Source organism: Cavia porcellus, unplaced genomic scaffold (assembly GCF_034190915.1).
Source record: "Cavia porcellus strain 051 isolate PalLab524CR breed Dunkin Hartley unplaced genomic scaffold, mCavPor4.1 scaffold_13, whole genome shotgun sequence".
Lineage (NCBI taxonomy): Eukaryota > Metazoa > Chordata > Mammalia > Rodentia > Caviidae > Cavia > Cavia porcellus.
Window position 1 is genome coordinate 47,171,786 of NW_026947496.1, and position 23,314 is coordinate 47,195,099.

At 38.1% G+C, this 23,314-nt stretch overlaps 1 pseudogene; it reads left to right on the forward strand.

The window, feature by feature from the left end:
* The first annotated feature begins 8,951 nt into the window (after nucleotides 1-8,951).
* LOC111757917 (U6 spliceosomal RNA) lies at nucleotides 8,952-9,051 on the forward strand (annotated as a pseudogene).
* Nucleotides 9,052-23,314: the final 14,263 nt, after the last annotated feature.

Consider the following 23,314-nt stretch of genomic DNA (forward strand, 5'->3'; position numbering starts at 1 on the left):
AACATTTGTTCAAAAATGCAAAATTAATCATAAGTAATACATAAGTAATCACTGTGAGTAATAGTCACATGTCAACAACTAAGTAAATGTAAAATTAATGAAACAGAGCTACACCCTAATTAAGAGAAGATTATCAGTGAAAGGTGTGTCTATGGGGAAGTAGTAAAATAAACTCAACTTGCTTAACAGGAAGCTAAAAGATAATCTCAAAATATGAAAAAACAAGAAGGAGCTGTATACAAATATACTTATGATCCATTAAGAAGAAACAGCTAAAAGATTTTTAAATTATGTGTATTATTGCTGTGAATGTACACACCTAACATAGACGCATGCACACATATCAGGTATGATCAAAATCAGTGTTTACCTCTTTTAATTATTACAATAAAAGACACACTGCTATTAATTCCACTAAAATACTCTATTTGTTTAGAAACACTTATCTTTCTTGCCAATTTATGAAACAATTCGATGAGTCCTCTTTTGTATCTTTACAAGGTGTGATAAAAAATACACTGAACGCAGTTGCCAAGTGCTGCCCAGTGAAAGCCAGGCTCATAAAAACACTTTGGCATGTGCTCCACCTTATTCACCAGATCTGGCACCATGTGGCTTCTGACTCTTTCCCAAAGTCAAAATGATAGTGAAAAATAAACATTTTACATCAATTCAGAATACTAAGGTGGCAATGACACCACCACTAAAGACATTCATGAAAGAGGACTTACTTCTGCAAGTGGCAAAAACAGTGAGATAAATGTGCTTGAAAAGAAGAGGAGTATTTTGAGTATTGCAATGGGTTGGCTATAACCTCAGTCTCAGGCTTGAAAACCCTCAACATGCTTCTAATAATGGAAGAGGAGTATTGTGATTAACAGTGATATGGCTTTTATTGCAATAAATTTGTAAAATTCAAGCATTTGCCATATTTTGATCACTTGTTGTATATAGATAGAAATAAATAGTATAGATTATAAAGATTCATAGGTTGGTTGACTGATAAAAGATAAAAGGAGCATGACAGACAAATAGGATGGATAGATGGATGCATGCATGCAAGGACAACTGATGGATACATAGATCCTAAAGCAATGCATATTCATTAGAAACCATACTTTGAATTTTGATCTTTTCCCAAGCTAGACCTATGTGCTCTAATACTCTCTCATGATGCTGGGCAGCAGCAGCAAGCCACAGCTCCCAGTCAGTCACACAATCATGAAGGTGAACATCTGATATACTACAGAGTGCTGTGTTGCTAAGTTCTGACATTTCATATATTAGAAACATTAAATGCAGTTTCAGCTTAGATAATTTCAATTTATAATAGGTTTAAGTACTTAATCTTAAAATGTGTCAAAGAGCCTCGACATATGGATGAATGGATAGACAGACAGTAAGGCAGACAGAAAGACAACCCTCCAAGGAGGGCTGAAAGTTCCTTGGAGCTATATCTAAGCAAGCACAGAAACTATAACTACATTATTAGAAGCATGTTGAGGGTTTTCAAACCTGAGGTTGAGGTTATAGCCAACCCACTGCAAGCCTCTCTCTACTGTCTGTGCCCCTGTGTGTGAAGAGGACCCCACTGGCCTCCAGAACTGAGGGCCAGAGCCAGAAGTGGGGATGGTGGGGAGAAAGTCCTATAAGGAGTAGCAGTAACCTACAAGGGCTGTAACCCACAATGGCACAGACAGTAGAACAGGAGCAGATTGGGGAGCAAAGAAGAGGAAGCTATCTGTGTTCTGTTCCCTGACTCCCCAAGGAAGCCTGAGACACAGCAGACTGGCCTGTGACCTGAAGGACAATGGATTCTCACAAGTATTCCAAGCTTTCCCACTAGCTCTTTGAAGTTCATTAGTGTACTCAAGCAAGAGACAAAGATCCAGACATTTTAGCAACATAAGGATTTCTCAAAGCCAGGACATTTTAGAGAAGTGTCTTTTTCTCTCTTTTTAATAAACTCAGAGGTTCTCTAGCTGCATGTGTAAATCAATTTTAAAAACAAGGTTATTGTTATTTGGAAGAAGGTCCATTTTTAACTTCTTTTGTTTTTTTTTTTTTTGTTTGTTTGTTTCATTTTTTGTTTTTTGAACTGTGTAGCCCAGGCTAGCCTTAAACTCATCAACCTCCTGCCTCAGCCTCCTGAGTGCTAGGATTACAGTCATGTACCACCACACCATGCTAGTTTTAAATTCATGTTGCCAGAAATGCTTTCAGGAAAAAAAAAAGTTTCAGAAGAGCACAGGGAGGTTCATGAAACAAAAAAGTGGTTTCCTGGGAGATGGTGATGGTGGAAGAACTCTATTTGTGAAGTAAATAGTATTGAGAAGCCAAAAACTGATGGCACCAAAGTTACCTGAGCCACTAGGGAGCCAAGAACCAGCGGGCAAGAGGCAGTACATGAGCCAACTGAACATACTGTGCTTTTCCCAACCTGTCTCCACTCCCCTAACAACACCTTTGTCCCGTTGAGGTGACACTGGATGCCCAGGACCTCAGACAGCCATCAAGGAAGTGATCCAAAACAAGCATCGATGGATTAACAGTCTCTAGACTCCTATCTTAAAATCATTTTAAATGCATGCATTCCAAACATCAAAGTAATCACTCAATGATCTTAACTTGAATTTTGGATCATTAAAGTCAAATCCAAAGGGAGGAGAATTTCTCTTTAGAGGCCTGTAGTAAGGACCATACAGTTGTTTTTTGGTTTTTTTTTTTTTTTTTTTTTTTTTTTAATGTTAGTTTAGTTTGTGTTTTTCCAGTGCTGCAGGCTTTGAAAAGCTTTGGATGTCCAACCAGAGATAGAAATCTGAAAAACAAGTGGAAAATCTAAGTCCCCCAAAGCCTACTCAAATTTCAGTCAGTATTTCAAAATACCAGCAGGTGACAAACACTCAACAGAAACTAGAAACCACCCACCTCAAACTGTCTCCCAAGGCAGTTTGCCGCCTCAGATCCCTCCCTTCTGATCCCTCAGAGACAAGATACCCATCTCTGTTACTGCAAAAAATTATGCATTTAAAGGTTTCCTCTGAGCTGTCGTTTGTTATATGATAAAGTGGAGACTCCCAGTGTCCCAAAATTATATTTCCCATAAGACAAGAGACAGCAATTGTTAATTATAGTGAATTTATCAGAAGGAAAGCTAACGCTCTTGGCTGAGTCTAATTCTAAAATGGTCAAACCTAAGGTGGGATAAAAATAAGAATTCTTCCTGATCATTGTGTGCCTAGTCAACCATATCAGGAATTCAAATTGCTATGTTACGGTGAATATTTGACTCCTACACACAGGCTTATTTGCCAAATCGTCTACAAACTGGGCCAATCCTTTTATGCAAGAGAAAACAATTAGAAAGAATTGTGTCGACAACTCCAACCATAACTTGGCCCTATCAATTCCAGAATGCCTGAAACAGTTTCTCAAAATCAGTAACAAACTACAACCATGGGAAGAGAGTGTGATTTGTCACCTTTCCCATGAGGGAGCCATCAGGATCCTTTTGGCTTTACTTTTATGATCTAAACTAGAAACTTCTTAACCTGAGGCTTGTGAATGAGCTGAAATTTTCTGCCTCTTCCAAGTGTGTGTGCACATATCTCTGCATCAATAGGTTTAGGAAATTTGATTATGATTTGCTGTGATGTAGTATTCCTCATATTTATTGAGAGTGGAGTGTGTTGAGCTTATTGGATCAATATGCTTGAAGTTTTCCACATATTTAGAAAATTGGGAGTTATTACATCTTGAAATATATTGTCCTTCTTTCCCTTTCCTTTTTTCTCCTGTTGTAATTTTTGTTTGACCACTAGAAGTTATCCTACAGTTCATTTATGTTTTGGGTTTTTCAGACTCAGAAACTTCTCTGAGGTGCGTAGATGGCACCAGGGATCCAGAGAATTCAAGGTATCTGGGTTCACAGAAACAGAAAAAAGAAGAGAAGGTACACATTACTCAATCATATTCTTCCTTTTCATTTTTGAGTATATTTTGCAATCTTAAAAGTATTTTTACTTATCCTATGATGGAAAAGTTGCTTAGAAACTGTCTCCATGGGTTGGGGAATACTAACCTATAATCTAAATGAAAGTATAGTAAAATATTTGAACCTACCATGGCTATCTGAGATGGAGTAACAAGGACTAGATTTTCCCTCATTTCTGATTCGACTAATAGCCAAAAACCAAACCAAGCCAAACCAAACCAAATCAAACCAAAAAAGACACAACAGCTTTCAAGAATTTGGATACCAGGTCAAAAAGAATTTCAGTGATCCCTGAGTGAAGAGAAACAAATGAAAGGATGAGCCCTACTATTGCATCACTTTATTAACTGGAGAACATTTTGGGGCAATGGTGAATGGAGACTCAGAAGTCTCCCTGAGGTGAGTAGATGGCACCAGGGGTCCAGAGAATCTAAAGCATTGGGGTGCACAGAAGTGGATCAAAGAGGAAAGAGGGTGCACATTAGTCAGCTTTTCCATCACTGGCACCAAGTATCTGACACTGACAATTTAAAGGAAGATTCTTTTTGAAATGATTTATTTGGTTCATAGTTACTTCACTAGACATAGCCAGAATACTATTTAATCTAGGGTAGTTCAGTTTCCACTACTGAGGATCCTCTGCAGACCTCAGGTTTCCCCTTCCCCTGCTCTGTGGTAGCTCATTTGAGTGCCTTGAGAATTGCCTAGGGAATGAGTAAAGCCCCTCATCTGAGTGGGTCATGAAGGTGCGACCACCGATAGTGTACCTGATCCCTGGCCCCTTTCCTCTCTCACCCTGTCCTTCTGCTCTGCTTCCTGGCTGCCATGAATAAGCAGCCTTGCTTACCAAGTCCCTCCCCATGGTGTTTCCGCCTTAGAGCTACCCAGCCATGGACTGAAGCCTCTGTAACTATGAATGTGCTTATGAATAATTATAGAAAACAATAACCAGTTTAGGCTGTGGAGGACAGGAATCAGAGGAATCAGTAAAGGATTCCTGTAAACTGATTCCTATAAAGGAATCAGTAACCTCAGTCACTATTTTCATTATACTAGTACTAAGAGTTTGATGGTCAGAATACTCTGAACTAAGAAATCAGGAATTTTTTTTATTTTGAAGAGGATAAAACTAAACATAACAAAATAGAACAAAGCAGATTAAAAAAAATAATGTAAGTGACAGATTTCAAAGCATGACATCAGGAGATCTATAAGTGGCTACCAAAATATCCCTTGTTTTCTTCTAAATGGTCATCTATATCTTCACACACAATGAATTTATACAAAGCAAAATAGTATAAAACTGATCAAAACAGAATAATAAAGGCATTATAGGCCTTCAAAATGAGACAATAGGAAAATCAACAATGGCTGCCATAATGTCTCTTGTTCTCTTCAAAATAGCTGTCTGTACCTTCATGTAGGTTGAAATTAAATAATGCAAAACAGACTGAAGCCACTCTGAACAAAGAATAAAAGCATTACTGGATTTCATAACATGATGATATGGAATCAGCAATGGATGCCATAATGTCTCTTTTTTTCAAAGTAGTTGTTCATTCTATCATGCATAATAATTGATTCTCGTAAACTGTTTAGGAGAAGTTCTAGGCATGTATAAGCCTTTAGATTTATACATATCCTTTCTGTATTACAGGGAAAAAGAAAACAAAACAGATTACTAGAAAAGCAAGAAACCAGACAAATAATAACAATAGCAAAGAGCCCCAAACAGTAATGATATAGGCCTTCAAAACAAGGTGATAGGAGCAATACTAAGGTGATTTTACACATTGATCTTCAAGAGTTCCTCAGATCACCAGACACAAATGTGCAAAACTGTTTCAATCCTATGAAATCTTAAATGTTATGGAATTTGTAGCACAATCATCTTAGGTATCCAAAGTGTGTTTATACAGATTTAGATATTTTTTTCTTTTCCCTTCCTTTTTCTTTTTCCTCCTTTTTTCCCCTTTTGCTGTATTTATTGTTTTGTATCTTATGTACTCTTACCAAAAATCAGGCATTTTAAAAATAACCTTACTTTTATATTATTTTATCATACATGTCTGAATATGATCTATTATGATCTATTGCTCTATCTAGTCTGTTGATGTTTCTCAACAAGAACTATAGATATTTGGGGAAGAATTATGATTTGCTTTATAACTTATCACTTATTTGCTTCCCTGGTTACCAAGTACTAAATACTAATAAGGCCCACTACCTCCGCTGCTAGCACCATCTTGAAAATCAGAATTCCTAAGCATTTCTAATCCTCACTGCCAAATGCCATGGGTTGGGAAGTCTTTGGAGTCAACTCTGGCAACTGCTGAGTTCAAAGTAAAGCTCTACCTCTTGCTTTAAGTTTTTCCCAACAAGACAGCAGTCACTGAGGTAAAGGGCATGTCTTCTTAGCTTTGCTCAGCCCTGATAGGGTTCCCAACAGAAAATCAGTTGTGATCTCCATCACTTGCAATTCAAATTATGGGTTTCACTTTCAAAGCACATAGCTTGCCAAAGAAGTGATGTGGAGGGACCACCAAGCCACATTCTTCTGAGAAATTAAGCCCCTTGCCTCCATCTTTACCTGACCTTTACCTCAACCCTATTTGCTGAGATATGTAGAGCTGGCTGTATAGAAGAAAATGTTCCCTTAATTGACAAAAATAATGTGATTGAGTTTGGCCAGGTGCCAATCTATCTTATCATAGCAAGCCAGCCGGGAGGAACTGTCCCCCTAACCTGTTCAACCTCCCTCCGGCTGGAATGGAAGTTTCAGCAAAAGCCTGTGAAATTTCAGGGCTAACACATGAGATCACATCTCAGCTGAGGCCATGGGACTCAAAAAAGAAGTATACCATGCCAATAATAAAGGTGCTAGCTTTCCAAATATCAAGTTACCTATTGCACCACCAACCGAGGAGCTTCTGCACTTGGTGCAAGAGTGGTTTGTCCCTCCTCTACAAGCCATGCTTGCACAAGTTATTCTTCCAATGCACTTTGCCGCGACCCTTCCCCCACCGTGCCTCACTGATTAGTACCAATAAAAACTGTGGTCGCTCTGATTCTTGCTCCACTGAGAGCAATTGGTCATCCTGGAGCCCCTTGGAAGTGCAGATCTCTCTCTTTGTATTTTTTCATCTGTGTGCCACATTGCCAGGTAGGATATTGAATACTCCATGGGGGTTTTGGGAAAGCAACCCTTGAAATGATCCCGTAATGTTTCTTTTTTCCCCAAAATAATAAAACCTACCAGGAATATAAATTCTATTAGACTTTAGAAGAGACATCTCCCCAAAATGAGAAAATCATGCTAGAATTTGTTTTTTGGATAGGTCTTATTTTAGGGAGACACAGTAAAAGATCATCAGATCCAAACAGAAAATAAGAAAGTTTGAGAACTGTTGGGTTACAACATCTTGCTTCCAAGTATTGTTTGTCAGTGATGATTAATAGCTATGGAATAGAACGTCCAGTGCACAAAGACCTCTCTTGAGCAGTGAGTATGCAAGAGCTATAAAGGGATAGCTTCAGGCCAGTACACAGTAATCTTTCCCGTAGCTCAGTAGTTTCTGCCAGACTTCTGAAGTTAACAAAGTCTCTTAAATTTTGCATGGCATCAACTAGCCTTTTAATGTATTTCACAAGAGGCATCATGAACTAACATTTCTCTGTTATAAGACTTGTAATTTTGCCACTGGACAAAGAGACTCTTTGATTGGCCATCTTAATTCTAGTGATTGTTAACCTTCCACAAAAATGGTACTTTTTTAGTATATCCATATTTATTCTATAATATCTCCTCAAATCCATAATATATTCTCCCACAAGGTTATTCACATTTCAACCAGATTACTGTTATCAAAACTGTGATATTTGGAAGTTATTTAAGGAATAAGGAGTGAAATTCCACTTAGAAATACCAGAAAACATATTTAAAATAAAAAGTAAATAAGTACTTCAAGTTCTAAAGAAGAAAAACACCAACATTATTTTTTACAAGGTTGCAAGGAGGAGCTTGCATCTGAATTTAGTTCTTTCTTCCAGAGTCCTCTATTGATCAGTTAATAGAAGAAGATGAGAAATACCTGGGATCAATTAAAAACTCTACAGTAAACTTCCTTGTATCTCTCTTCATTATTGAGAAAATGAAAACCCAACAAAATATCACTATACATCCACAGAGGTAAAACATGGGAAAATCAACAAACGTGAAGGGGCACAAATTTCAAGGTCACTGCTGAGGGAAGTGTGAATTGAAACAATCACTTTGGAAAACAGTTTGGCATCAACTGCACAAATGGAGTCTGGTCATATCTACAACTGTGTCATTCTACTTCTAAGGAAATTTTTGTTCAAGTCATTACTAGGAAGCAGTCTCATAGCAACGTTCTTCAACTTAGCAAAAACTTTTAAACCATCCAAAAACCTATGAATATTGGAATGGATAAATACTATCACCTAATGAATTGATAGACAACAGCTACTAATACCTCCAAAAGAATGATAACTATATTTTATTCATCTCATGAAAAATAGAGCACTGTATATAAAGTAGACTTGCAAAACAATGCATTAATTGAATCTGAGTGGTCAAATTCTACATTCCACTACTAATCTACAAGAAATACAAAACATGGAATAACAAGTCAAAGCTTACACTGGAAATATATCAGCAGATACAAAACTATACAATTCTATAAGAGTGTTCTCCAGTGAATAAGCTACAAGAAAATAGATATGACTATGGATTTAAGACAAACTAAAAGATTTATCAATCATAGCTTAAAGACATTATTTGGATTCTGGTCTCAAAATCTGTTTTGTAAAAAGCAAAACTAACCTGAGATCACTGGCTACTTGAACACTGATAATTTGATGATATTAAGAATTAATATTAATTTTCTTGGAATAATAATACATTGTGCTTCCGTTTAAAAATACTTTTTTAAGTGCTCACTTAAGCAGCACACACTAAAATTGGAGCAATACAGAGATTAGCATGGCCTTTGCTCAAGGATGGGGTGCAAATTTGTGAAGTTTTCCATATTTAAAAAAAAACAGTTTTTGAGAGAAATTTAGAGATATATACTTCACATAATACTTAAATACATAGAAGGTTTTCACAAGTAGAATGATATATATAAAATTCGTTTCAAAGTAACACTGGGGGAATGGATTAAGTGAGGATGGGGGTGAAGCAGGGTGGTCTGTGGGTTGATGCCTGTTGAACCCAGTAAATGGGTAAATGAAGAATCATTCTACCATTCTCTTTGTTTGCTGTTGTTTATGGTTGAAATTCTTCATAATCAAAAGTTATTTACATACTCATACATGAAATAAGTCAAATTCACATTTGTGAATACTGTATTGTCTTTCTAGTGTAAGAAACGGAAAGAGCAAATAAGATCCAAAATCTATAGTAAATTTGTGTGAGGGTAAGAAACTGCTCCAAGAGGAAACTATTCAAAGGGATAGGGGACAAAAGGAAAGAAGGATGGGAAAAGGAAAAAGACATAAACTTGTATAAATATACATAAGATAGCTAAGATATATGCTTCTCATTCTACCTGTTCTTGGAAAAGAACAGTTAATACTCATGTGATTAAAACAATTTTGCATGTCTATATCTGGTAAGCTAAGCAAACCTTTTGTAGATAACAATATGCAATATAACAACCTTTGTTAAATTCCCCTCATATTATTTTGAAAGACTATATTGTTATTGTTTTGGATTTGTTGTTGTTTGTCTCTCTCTTTTTGTGGGGGTTGTTTGTTTGTTTGTTTGTTTCATACCGGGGATTGAACTCATGACCTTGCGCTTGCCAGGCAGGCACTTATGCTGTGTTTGTCTCTTTTGCTTTTTTCCTTTTCTGTGTCTTTTTGTCTCTTAAAAAAATTAACAATTTTAAAAATTTTAAGTTATTTAAATAGATAAGCCTTTGTTGTACAATCAATGAAATACAAATACTATAATTAATGTGAACTATGTATAGATTGTGCTTCAATATATTTGAATCTCAAAGACAGCAGTGGAATCCATAGGATCTGGTTATAGATTATACGTGAAGGTAGAAAAAAGAAGCATCAAGAACAACTTCCAAGATTCTGGCATAAATAGCAGTTTGGTTGGATTTGCTCAAAGAACAAAGAGGTACAGAGAGCAGAGCGCATTGTCATTTTGGACATATAGTGTTTAAGATATCTATGAGACCACTAAGTGGTAGTGTTCATAGATCATGTATGATCCTGAAGATTAGAAAAAAATGTTGAGATTGGGAATTTAAACATTGGAAGACTTAGAATATGGATCAGATTCAAACTCATCAGCAAGTATAGTATTTCCTTCCAAGAAAAAATTGTCCTTTGCTGCTGAAAGAGCTCATAAACTAAGAACTGAAAAGTGACTGTTGTATCTGGCAACTTTGAGATTACTGGTGACTGCCCAGAGCATTTTTTTCTGGAGTGAGGGAGATGTAAACCATATTAGACTAAGTAGAAGACTTACTGGGAGCACAGGAGAATAAAATTTATGTGAACAAAAGTTTCAAGATGTTTGTTTTTTTTTTTTTCAAGATGGTACAAATGGAATCTGTACACAGTTATATACTCTATATACAGCGTGTATTTCTTTTTTCCTGTGGAAATCTCTTCAATTCTTCTGACAATTTTCTAATTTATTTCTTTTTATGACTGCATGCTATCCTGTTCAAATAATCGTAATTTTTCAACCATTCTGTCACCAGTATGCATTCAGATTGTTTTCAGTTCTTGGCTGCTACCAACAATGAAGTAATAAATAGCTCCATATGTTTGCTTTTATTTCCATGAGTCAGATATTCAGGGGAGGTAGCGCTGGGCTGAACATCTATTGCCAAGTTGCTTGCCAAAAAGACTTTGCAATTGCAACCGTGGTGATTAAGACAACATGTTCCCTCACATTCTCACAAGCAATCTAGTTCTTTTTCATTTTGCCAGCCTGCTGGGTATAACGTACAGTTCGCGTTTCCCGAATTGCTTGCAAACTGCAACATCTTTATATTGTTTCTTGTCCATTTAGACTTGCTCTTCTATGATATTTTTATATCAGTATCATGTGTCCATGCTTCTCTTGAGTCATATGACTTGTTCTGTTTTATTCTGGTCAATTTATAAGAATCTTTTGGTTAATCTTTTGTCAAGCAAAATTTAATTTTATCCATGAAACATGTCTTTCTAGCATAAATTCTGGGTTTCTGGGTTTCGTTATTAAAAAACACTATATTTATATTTATTTGTATGCCTGTTCAGGTATAGTTGAGTGTGGGAAACACACAAGAGGAAACAAATTAAACTGTTTACACAGGGAATGAGAAGTTGTGATGTGAGAGGGAAAGGGAAACTCAGAAAAAAATTTAAAAACTAGACTAAGGAAAATCACATATATGATCACTTTAAATAGATTCATTACATTTTATTCATATATAAATGATAATAATAATTTCAAAAGTTAACCAAACAAAAAATTCCAAAACTGAATATTTAGGGAGTATCTGCATTCAGGTAGTTTCTGTTAAACTATTTATGACACAGCTTTGCTATATATGTTATATTTTTGTCCCAGGGTGATACTAACTTTGAGTACTCGGTTAAGTTGATCTGTCAGGCGTCTCTACTATAAAGTTACTTTTCTTTTGAATTTTCCACATTTATGTGTTTTTGTTTGTTCGTTTATTTTACAGTGTGTATCTATATCAATGTGCACTTTTTGGATTGTTTTATTATTTCATGGATTAGAACACTTTAAAATTAGCCCCTTTTTCTGCAAGGATTACATTCCAAGACACCCCTCATGGATGTCTGAAACCACAGATAGTACCAAACCCTATATTATATGTTTCTTCCTATACATATATCCCTATGATAAAGTTTAATTTATGAATTAGGTGTAGTATAAAATTAACAGCAATAACCTCATAGATCTTAGCAACTTCAGCAGTTCACCTTTACTATGTCAAAAAGTTTTACCTTTTCACTTAAATGAAGCTCTATTCAAATTGCCAGTATGACTGCTCTGATCTTTGGGGCCATAATTAAATAAAATAAGAGTTTCGTGAACACAAACATTGAAATATTGTGATAATCAATCTGATGATAACTGAATCCGCTATTAACTGACCAATCTGAAGGCAGCATTACAGCCTGGCTATGAAGGATGGTGAAACACTTCGTGTCTCACTCAGAATGGAGCAGGATATCATGAGATTTCATGAGATTCTGAGTGGTACGCAATTTAAAACGGATACATTTTTTATCCCTGGGATTTTCCATTTCATGTTTCCAAACCGCAGTAAACCCTAGGTAACTGACCCTATAAAAAATAAAGCATGCGTAAGGGAGGACTACACAGCTCTAATTGTTTATACAGGTGTTCAGACTTGGTCAGTGGAAGCTCCCTCAAGCTGGTTTCTGTTTTATTTTGACAGGTCCCACCATTCTTTGAACATTCCTTTACTAGCAAGACATTTCAGGCTCATTATAAACTTTGCCTGCTCTGTCTCAGGAATCATATTTTTCTGAAGAACCTTAGTTCCTTTTCAAGGAGAATGGCATTTAGAAACCAAGACCTGAGCAATAGTGTATTTACTGCTACTTGGGTGTAATCGTTCTAAAAGTGACCTCTCAGAGGATGGAACCAGGCCATATGCAGCGTAAATGTCCATGTATAAATATTTACTTCAGTATCTGCCTTTCTATATATCTATGCCTACCTCTATGCCTTAAAAACATGACTTTATAATGACACTTCCAATTTCAAACCAGTATCATAGTGCTCACTCTGACCCTTTCTCTCACATATTTGTAGTTATTTTCTCTAACAGTGAAAATAATTTTTCCTGTTTTCTATAAGTAATTAACTTTCATCAACAATTGTATCCCTGGTAAACAGGTGATTCAGATGAACACAGTCTGAGTTGTTAGCAACTAAGGTACAAAAACAACTTAATACTTACATTATTTAAGTGACTTTGCAGGTCTAAAGTTGGTAGTGTGAACATCTATTAAGAGGATAACAATATGCAATATAGCAACTATGGGGGATTTTCTTCTGTCTTGTTTCTGAAATCCAATATTGTTCCCACTGTTTTGTTTTGTTTCATTTTATTGTTTTATTTGATTTAACGTTCTGTTTTGATTGGGTTTATTTTGTCCTGTTTTGTATGATTTTTCTTCTGTCTGATGGATGGACAGCAATATTGAAGATAACAAGAGGCATTATGGTAGTCATTGTTGACTTCCTATTATACCCTGTTTCAAGGTCCTGTATCACTTTCACTGTTTTGCTTTGATTGGCTTTATTCTGTTTTATTTTGTTTGGTTTTATTCTTTTTATAATAAAATTTTAAAATACACAGAAAATAGTTTTATTTTGCTACTATAATTAAAAAAGACTATAATTATAATTTGTTACTTAGGATTCTCTGTCCATAAGATGTCTTTTTGTCCTTCGTTGAAGAACATATATATGGCTCATGAAATTGATTTTTAAATTTATTTTCCAATAATTTAGTGCAAGAATGCTTAAAAGGCAATTGATTCTTATATTATCTTTATATCCTGCTACTTTGCCTTATTTATATATTTATTCTAATATGTTTTTTGGCATATTTATTAGAGGATTCTGCTTAAACAATATGCTATGTTCTAATAAAAAACAACTTCATTTCTTTTAAATCTTTATGTGTTTGTTTCTCTTGCTTTGCTGCACTGTCTAGAACCTCTAGTCTAACATTGACTAGATTAATATTTCACCATTAAGAATGATACAAGTGGTACATTTTTTGCTGATGCCCGTTATCATGGTAAGGAATTTCTCTTCCAGTCCTGGTTTGCTGCTGTGATTTTTCTCTTAATAAATAGAATTTTAATTTTATTCAATGTCTTTACTGCCTCTATTGAAATTATCTTGTACTTTTACATTGATTGGCTTTTCAAATGCTTCAGCAACCTTGTATTCCTGGGTTAGAACCCTATTTGATCATGACAGGCTCTTTATATACAGCATTTTTATATATTCAAGCACAATAAAATGCTCAAGCCTCCTCATGTACTTTATCCTTAGCAGTTCCATATATTAGTTGCTTGGGGCTGCTATAGGAAATTATCATAAAATTTGTCCCTTTAGAACAACAGAGATTTGCTTTCCTGTGATTCCAAACACAGGCTATCTGAGATCAGTGTCACACACACACACACACACACACACACACACACACACACACACACACATTTTATCCATGTAATTCCACATATATACCAAATAGTTTCTTACTCCTGGTACCAAACACAAGCTTCAGCCTGCAATGTCTTCTCACTGTAATCTTCTCTTTTGATTTCTACCAGATGCATTTATGCCCCCACGAATCATCTCACCCATCCCCGCCTCCTGTAGCACTGAGTGCACACCCTCACCACCATACTCCAAACTGCTAGTCAACATCTATAACCACCACCAGCAATGGAAGTTAGTCTTATCTATTTTTTATTTCCAATCTATAACAGAATGCCTGATATGGCACCCCATGGAATGAATAGTTGGATGAATAAATTGCTGAATCATTTAGAGTGATCTATTAGAATTTACAACTCTTTCTGGACTTTTAAAAGGAAAAAAATTTAGTTTATTGATTTTTTTCAAACTAAAAGTGACAGCATATTTTACATGTTCAATATGTATTAATTCATTTCAATTTTATGATTGTCATCTCATCAAAACTATTTTTCCAGTTTCTTATTTATTCCATTTAGAATTGCACCAGGGTTTTTACATGTTGATTACATAATTAACTGTGATTAAATTGCCAAAACTAAAATCAGTAACTGTACTCACGGGAGACTTCTTGATGAATCTTGTACTAAGTCAACCAAATATTTATATCTTGCAATTGAATAGTTCTGGTTTGGGGAGTTTTGTTTTGTTTTGTTTTGTTTTGTTTTGTTTTGTTTTGTTTCAATACTTGGATTGACCCTAGAACCTTGTGCATACTAGGCAAGTGCTATACCACCGAGTTAATCTCCAGCCCTATTTTCCTTTATTTTGAGAGGTGTTAGGATTGCTCATACTGACGTCAAACTTACAATTCTCCTGCCTCAGCTTCCTGCATAGCTGAGATTATAAGCATGCACCACTACTCTGTCCAGCTGGAAAATGTTCTTGAAAGTAGCTAAAACTCTAGTTCCTCACTTTCTTTGGCAGCAGTGATGAATACCCATTCTGATAACCAGGACTTATTAGCACCTACAACCTCAGGATCTCAGCTAGCTGGTCTTCAGTATGAACATATTATCCTACAATCTGCACAGAGATCCCATGTTAGTAATTTTCTCCTCTGTGGAACACAGTGCCTGGCACTCACAATTTAAAAGAGGAGACATTTATTTTGACTCAAGTTTCAGTCCTGACTTCAAGACAGGATAGCATGGCAGAGGAGCACAGTGGAGGAAATAAAAATTAAAATACAAGTAAAAATTATAAGAAGAAAAATTGAGAGAGAAGCCAACAGTAGAGGAGGGGTTTCATCTAGCTTGCAAAAGAGGAAGAGCAGATACAAAACAGCGGCTGCCTCCAGTAAAGCAATGACTTGAGCACCCAAAGCCTGGAGACAGAGGTGAATCTGTCCACTTGCACAGCACACAGGCCCAGCTCTTGGAGACCATAAAGTGTTTTCTACCAGCTGTGCTTATAACCGTGCTGGGAAAACCCACAAAGAGTTTGTATAGTTGCCTGGAATCAGCAACTAGGAGCTGGGAAAGAAGGGAAGAGGTAGGCCAGGTTGAAGCAGCAAACTGCTATTGTATTGTAGATTTTCTATGTGGCAATATGACACTTATCACATTGCTCGTGTTTTTTAGTTACTGATGCATTGTCTTTCAGCTCCAAAATCACGTTTCATTGTCCTGCATGTGATACCTAAGCTGGATTTAATATCCAATTCTTCTTTAGTGGCTGGCGCATATGTTAAGCTTTGTAGAGGGCACTGGAGGGAGGGACACTATAGAAGACAGGGAGGATGAAGGTACTTCTTGATTCTGGGAAATACAAATGTTCCTGTCAAACAATGGGCCCCTTCACCTAGACAAGCTTGGCCCTTGCCAAGTGTTCAGACTGCCTGCAAGCTGCGCCCTCCTGGGACAAGCCCAACTGCTCCCGTGAGGTCTGCACCTTCACTTTGCAGAGCTGCCTTCCAAGTTTCTAGCTCCTTCTATGTCTTCTCTTCCTTTATAGTAGAGGTAGCAGCTACTTCCTGCATGTGCCATTCCTATGATCCTCTGAGCCCTGTTTTACCCTTCTCATCACTCCTTTTACTATTAGTAACATTTTTGAGTAAATATTTCTTATTCAAGGGGCGAAAATCAATAGCACAATGATAGTAGTCTCCACCATTAATCAATAGATTAAAAGTAGGTCTATCTCAAATTCCCACCAGCTCTTTACATGTACTGAGATGAGCATTCATTTCTTGGAGAACTGGAAATATTGACCTTAAAATCCATGTTGAAAAATAAAGATCAAAAACTGCCAAGATAATTTTGAAGATGGTAAGAGATTTTCATTATTAGGTAGATGCTCATTGTGGAACAACAATAATTAATGTTATGAGGCATTGTGCACACATGAAAAACTAGCTCTAGACCTAGACATGTGAGAACTTGATTTGTGACAGAGGTAGCCAGGTAAATTTGTAATAAAATCAGTAACAGCAAACATTCATTAAACGTTAACTTGGTGATAGGCACTGTTTTAGTTGTAACATGTCTAATCTCCCTCAACAATTCTATAACAGAGTAACTATTATTTATTCTAATTTTGCGGATGAAAAATGGAAACCCAGAGAATCTAGATAGCAGATCATATCTTACTTAATTAAAGATGAAGCTGAAGTGTAGACTCTGACCCCATAGCCCGTGGCCCGAGAAAGGAAAGGCTTTGGTAGTCAATAACAATTGATTCTGCACATAAAATTTAATTAGCTTCCTCCTTTCTCTTACAAAATTAGTTACAAGTGAATCAAGATCTAGGTGAGTAGAGGATGGGTTGTATCTCAGTGGAAGAACGTGTGCTCAGTATATGCAAAGGCCATAGTTCAACACCCAGTGCTCTAAAAAGAGCTTAGCTGAAAAAAATTTTAACCCTCTTACATACATACAATGTGCACACAACAAGCCATCAAAGAAAATAATGATAACTCAGTCATCTTGAAATACAAACTTCTGTAGGTCAAAAAAATGCGATTTTTAAAGAGAAGAGGATAATCCATATACCGGAAGAAAGTGTATAACTCCTGAAAATGTATTCTATGTGTGTAAATAAATCTCATTAATAAATTTTAAAAGACTCAAATCAGTAGAAAAATGCTACAAAGATGCAAACAGACTATTCAGAGGGGAAAGACAAAGGACAAAAACATGTTTAAATTTTCCAAAAATGAAGCTAAAACTTAAAAATAAAGTTTTTATTTTTAACATGACATAGGCAAACAATCAAGTCAAACCTTTGCTAATATTGCAGCACAGCTGAGGGAGTGAGAGCCCTCAGACACTAAGAACATAAAGGGATAAAAAATTCATCAGAGTAGTTTATTTAAACTGTGATTTAGCAGTTTCATCCCCAGGTTGATACCCAGAACCTTAGATAATTTTTACTACTTCATACCACTCAAATGAATGAGAAGGCTCCTGTTCTACTGGCAGCTATTAAGACTGTGGTGTTTGCATTTAAGATAGTGTGATAAATATACATGTCAAAGTTTTCTTTTACACTTATGTGAAAATTCCTCTAGAATACAATGAGATCAAGCTGGGTAAGGAAACAACCCTGAAATTTACTGAGGGATGTGTGCAGATCTCTGTATTTGCATTATTTCATTTTAAAATGTAATTACTACCTTTTTAAAAAAGATAGCTTTCTCAGCCCAGCCTGAAATTTTGCCTTGGTATTTTCTGCAACTTGAATTTTAGACACTGGGGGGCGACTTAACATTATTTTACCACCAAATTCTGGAACCACAAGTCAAGAGTTCTAAAGAACATGGCGTGAATTTGTCCTTTAAAAGATGCCCCCTTCCAAGTGTAACCTAATTAGTTGTTGGCAGAAGCTGATCTACAGCACAATTCTGAATTTAAAGAAAAATCTTAGGTTGATGTTTAATGTAGGAGCTATATGGTATCTCCAGTTCTGACATAAATTAATTCTAAATCAAGGATTTTTCTAAAATATTATACATTTTAAATCTACACAATGCTTTAGAGTTTGCACTTTTACAAACTAAACTCATTTTCAAGTTATGTTACTATCATTATGCTTCTATTCTATTGTGGTAAAATATGAAAAGTGTTGATTGTCAAAACATCTGAAAAACGCGGCCAGATTGCCTTGTAAGATGAGTATTCAGGATTGGAAGCTCTTGGTAGTCAAAAGCCTGACCAGAAACTGTACCTAGATGAAATTATTATTCCAAGGGTGGAGGTGCTGGGAGATACTAAGCAGTAGTATATAGCACTTGCCTAGCAAGGAAGGGAGGAAGGGAGAAGGAAAGTAAAGGGAAGGGAAGGGAAGGGAAGGGAAGGGAAGGGAAGGGAAGGGAAGGGAAGAGGAGGGGAGGGGAGGGGAGGGGAGGGGAGGGGAGGGGAGGGAAGGGAAGGGGAGGGGAGAGGAGGGGAGGGGAGGGGAGGGAAGGGAAGGGGAGGGGAGAGGAGGGGAGGGAAGGGAAGGGAAGGGAAGGGAAGGGAAGGGAAGGGAAGGGAAGGGGAGGGAAGGGAAGGGAAGGGAAGGGGAGGGGAGGGGAGGGGAGGGGAGGGGAGGGGAGGGAAGGGAAGGGAAGGGAAGGGAAGGGAAGGGAAGGGGAGGGAAGGGAAGGGAAGGGAAGGGGAGGGGAGGGGAGAGGAGGGGAGAGGAGGGAAGGGAAGGGGAGGGAAGGGAAGGGGAGGGAAGGGAAGGGAAGGGAAGGGGAGGGGAGGGGAGAGGAGGGGAGAGGAGGGAAGGGAAGGGGAGGGGAGAGGAGGGGAGGGGAGGGAAGGGAAGGGGAGGGGAGGGGAGGGGAGGGGAGGAATAAGGAGTTCAACCAGGGTCCTTCTAACTGCATGAAAATACCTCCACACTAGTAGCAAATGATAATCTGCTGAGTTGGGAAGCTGTCATTTCCCCTCTGAGGCACCTGGATAACATGAACAGTCCCTTAAAATACCCACTACACTGGTAAGCACTGCTAAGTTTACACCCTGACACTTCCAGGAGTAGCAATCCCCACCCTGCCTCCAGCCCCACCGCCATATCCAGAATCATGTGACTGCCTGTTTAGAAAAAGTGGGACAAAAAAACTGAGCCATCTTCTATTGTATTTTGGAGGACAGTGGGCAAATTCTCATTTCCAAAATGCCTGCCTTCACCTCTATTTCATAACATTTTAATATTAAAAATCTATTCATGAAATCAAAAACTACTCGGAACTCTGGAGCCCTACAAAAAAAAAAAAAAGCCCGTAATTAGGAGTGATTAACATTTAGATTAGTTGTTATCATATGTGATTCGAAGCGCTGCTGGAAAGAGTGCAGGCAGCCGCCTTGGTCTGAGGCAGGGACCTGAGCAAGAGGAACCGATCAGCAAAGCCGAAGCAAGATGAGGCCCAGGGCAGAGTTGCCTAAGACACAGATTTGCCCAAAGGAAAGCTGCAGGCTAGAAAAAGGCAAGTCAGGTTGTGATTCAGCTATTGACATAAAAATGATATTATATAAAAGGCATATCAATATGAAAACTGAAGAGGGCTTTGTTTTTTAATCTAATCATTTATATTTGAGTTAGTTCTCTACTTGTAGTTTCCAGACAGTGTCAATCCCTCTCCCTCTCGCTCTCTCTCTCCTTTTCCCTTCTCTTCTTCCTTTCTTCCCCTCCTTCTCCCTCTCTTTATCGACACTAAAGGATTTTGCTTTTAATTAAGCTCAGCAAGGGAAAGATGAAATTGTATTATTATTGTTGTTATTAAAACTCTGATCATGTTAGCTTTTCATCACTGGGACAAAATACCTGACACACAATTTAAAGGAGGGCGGGTTTCTTTTGGCTTCCAGCTTCGGGCTTTCAGTCCATGGTAAGCTGGCTCCCCGTTCTAGAGCTGCGGTGAGGCAGAGACATCAGCACAGAAGAGGGATAGCAGAGCAAAGCTTTCCACATCAGGGCAGCCGGGAAGCAAAGAAGAAAAAATAGTCAGAGAACAAGGGGTCAGAGACAACTACAGTCCCTGAAGTCTTGCACCCATGATCAGCGACACTCAGCCAGGTCCCAATCGTGAAGTTTTCATGACTTCTTAGTAATGTCATCCAATCATGATGTCCTTGTAGATTAGTCCTCAGCTAAGGTCAGAGCCCTCGTGATGCAAACACCCTCATAAAGCTCTACCTCTGAACACAAGATACTTCAGGGGGAACTCTTTAGACCCAGACCATCACAGTGACTATCATCCTGAAAACTATCTCTCATTTATCAGAATCTGCTGGCATTTTTTATCAGGCAGCATCACACATCTCCAGCTTTTATATTCTAGTATCTCTGTCTTTCTTCACATGCATCCTTCAGTCTTGGAGACTACCAAACCAGATGCCTTCTCTGAAGTTTTCAGAGGTCCCATATTTGTTGACTTAGCAACCGTAATAAGGACAAATTAAATTCTTGTCTTTAATTTTGAGAACACAATATTGCTAAGGATAACCATTACTCATTCTGTTATGCCTTGTATCTAGGTGTTCCCCAAAGCCTCATGTACTCATAGGTGGGGCTTTTTGAAGGTGGCTGGATCTCAGGTGTGCGATGCTGGACTAATCTGCTAATTGGTTTAGCACAGTTCTGGGTGTGGATAATAGAAAGGACCTTCCTGGGTGTGGTGTAGCCTGGATAGCATACAAAAGGAGGCTTCTTTGCTGTTTCCACTGCTGCCACCACTGCTGCTGTTTGCTGCTTTGATATCCCCTGCCTGTTTAGTTATGATAATTTCTAGTCTATGAGGCCCTTTGCTGTATTACTCTGCCTTAGAGTCACCTGACTATGAACTGAAACTTCCACAAACTGTGAGCTAACACCAACCTTTCCACCTTTAAGTGTCTGGTATTTTATCTCAACAATGAAAAAAGTAATTAAGACACATTCATCCTTTCCTTCTTTCATTCTTAAGAAATTATTAAGTACCCAGCATGCTCCAAGCCTCAATAATTCTAATATCAATTAGCATCATCCAAGCTTTTAGCCCTTCCACTTCAATAGGAAAGGTAAATACTTGATTGCAACACGTTGTGCCTGAGAGCAAGAATTAGAGGAACACAGATTAAAAATTGTCTGGTATAGTCCCTCATACCTCCATTATCCCTGCCCTTCAACCAGGTCCCACCAGTTAAGTGAAACATCCACATGATAACTTCTTAGGGGTCCCTCCAATCACTGGCATGGAGACAAGTGTTGTTTCCATGGTTAGCAAAGGTAGAAAAGATCTCATCTGAGACCCATGAAGGTCAGGAGTGCTGAGAGCTCGTAATCCAGGCAGGTAGGCCATATCCAAGAGGCAGCAGAAGGGTGATGAGAACCCAGATGCTGAGCTAGACTCCGCAGGTACTGGAGGACCAAATCATTCCACTCCAGCTCTTACATGAAGAGGACATTCAGAGCCCTGTTCCTCCATTCTTGGGTTCTAAGTAGAATCTGTCACTTGCCCATGGCCTTGCCATGTTCTGACTGGGATGCTGGCAGCAAACTCATCAGTGTTTGTGGGAACACAGAGTCGTTGAGAAGCCAGATTCCTGCCCTACCCCACCTCTGGGTGTTTACCAGTGTTTACATTGCTGGAAACTGGATGTTCTAGCACAAAGGGAAATAATGCTTCCCTCCTTTAGAACCAACAGAACTGCACAGTGTGTGCTGCGCCTGGCTGTTGAGGTGCTGATGGGCAGAGTAGATAAAACCTAAGGAGCACCCGAGGAGGAGTGGAAGAGTAGAGCGAGAGAGAAAAAGAGACGAATGGGAAGGAGGGGAAAGAAGAACGGACGTGGCGGAGCCACAAGACAGTGGGAGACACTGAATTAACAGGATTTGCTGTCATAGGCGTCTCAGGAGCACACGTTCCACCTCATTTACACAGGGAAGACTGGGACAGACTGCAAAAGCAGCTACTGCCTCTCCGCTTTGAATCTCACATCCTCTTTGTTTCTGTCAAGGCTTCCTGAAGGGAAAATGCAGGGCCAGGGTTTTATCTGTGTGTCCTTGATGTTTGTACAATGTTTCACACACATGAAGGCGAGGAAGGAAGGGAAGCGAGGAGTAAAAGGGGCAGATAAATCTCAGCGACACTGTCTATTCTGTATTTTCTGTCAGGAATTGCCAACTGTTTAACACACACAGTCACACATTCATGCGGTATTTTACGCAGGGTACCTTACCTGGATTATGTGGAATAGTAATTTGGGGCTGGAGTCACTAGGGGGAGACAGAGAAACATGAGAAAATCAGAAATTGATGTGCGTGTGATGAACTATTTCACTGCCCAGGCAAGACTAGAAATTAGAATTAAATTTTTCAGTCTTCTTCTTCAGTCAAAATGTGTATCCTGCCTTTAATCGAACTGTCATCTGTATATCTGTAGGAAATAAGGAGAAGAATCAGCTTTTCATAAAGCAGCACCGAGTTGTGGCATGGAAGTCAGAGGGGGACTCCCACATCATCAGACAAGGTGACTCAGCAGAGCTCTCTGGCCGTGCAGGTTTCAACAAGGCGTTTGCCCTCGCAGAATCCCAGTCCCTTCATCGGTGCAAGGGTGACAGTGACAAAGCTACTTATCAGGTAACTGTGCAGACCATATAAAATGATCAGTGAAAAACAACATCCTCTCAAACAGCAGCAGAGAGTCATATGGATGTAAATCCAGTTATTATAATGAACCCTGCATTCAAGTCACGAGGCTATTTACATAGTTATGGTCTCCAGGGACAGAGTCCACAGTCAGTTCTGGAAGAGCAGGAACTACAGCCATCGCTCTCAGTATCTGAGATGGCAACTGGCAAAGAGGAGATAATTCTTAATGAGTTTCTTAAATGAGTGAGTAAAATTTTGTGAGTAGGAGAACTATGTAATTGACTGGCTAAAATGTGCCTTATTTTCAGTTCCTTTGCAAGAGAAAAACATCGTTAGTAATTACTCCAGGAAACTTGAAAAGCAACGTTATCCTATGCCAATTGAGATGTAGGACACACAGTTACTCCCTGATATAGCGTTCACTCTGCTGTAATGTAGTTCTAGGCATG